Below are 1,036 nucleotides of genomic sequence, written 5' to 3' on the forward strand. Positions count from 1 at the left end.
GTTTGGGTTTAAAAGTCAACCCACAATATGCTGTCTGGTAGGAAAATATTTGTACTTTATGTCTGTTGCAAACCTTTAACCTCTGCACTCCTCTGACCTCTCCTGATCATTGTCTGGAGAAGCTGATAAGAAAGCTTGAGTGCTTCTTACTTTGGTGCCCAGTGAAGATGAAAAACTCAGCCCTAACCATGCTCCCTCGTATAATCACACGTGTACCCCAACCAGTTTTTTTTTCTCCTCTAAAGCCATGAGAGTTCTTCCTGTTGGGCCTGAACCCCAAAGCAAAGACTGGAATAATTGCATGGTATAAAACTTTTCAGTTTAATATATCAATCGTTGATGGGAAATACCTATTTCATGTTATGTCTAAGATGTTTGATACTCAGACAGTGATGTTAAGCTCAACTACCTATGTGGTAGGGTAATAATAATAAGCTTCTTTTAGGGAGGGTTAACAACCTAAGTTTGCAGACCAAAAATTAGAGAAAAAGAAGGGCTGCAAGGACAGCCAGCACTTTGGTTTAGTCTTTCAGGGTCAGTGAGGACTCAAGACATAGGAGCACCTGTGTTGTAATATCATGTAACTCCATTGTGTCCCAAATTTTCTGATCAAGGAGATTATGTGGCTACAGAGTGAAGTGATGATGAAGTAGAGTGTACCTAAGGAGCGTGACATGGAGAAAAAAACATTCTCTCAGACTTCACGAAGATCAAATTGGTCAAGCAATGGCTGTAACTCATCCACGTAACTGACACTGACAAAGGATCTATAAACTTTGGCACATGGTTTCTGCAAAAATCCTGAGGGGATTTGACTAATGTTATCAGAGAAAAAATTACATTTCTTTTTATATAGACCTAGCTTTATCTTGGTCTTAACCATCCAGCAGAAAAGTATGAAAACCAAGTATTAAAAGTAAAGCGGCCAGTCCGAGCCCAGGTCCGGTGAGTGTGTGGGAGAGCTTCCTGCTACACTGCACCGGTGGGAATGACCACTGGTCCCAGCCCAGGTGCAGTGTGTGCGAGATCCTCTCCC

Source organism: Octodon degus, unplaced genomic scaffold, assembly GCF_000260255.1.
Source record: "Octodon degus isolate 3935 unplaced genomic scaffold, OctDeg1.0 scaffold00447, whole genome shotgun sequence".
Taxonomy (NCBI): domain Eukaryota; kingdom Metazoa; phylum Chordata; class Mammalia; order Rodentia; family Octodontidae; genus Octodon; species Octodon degus.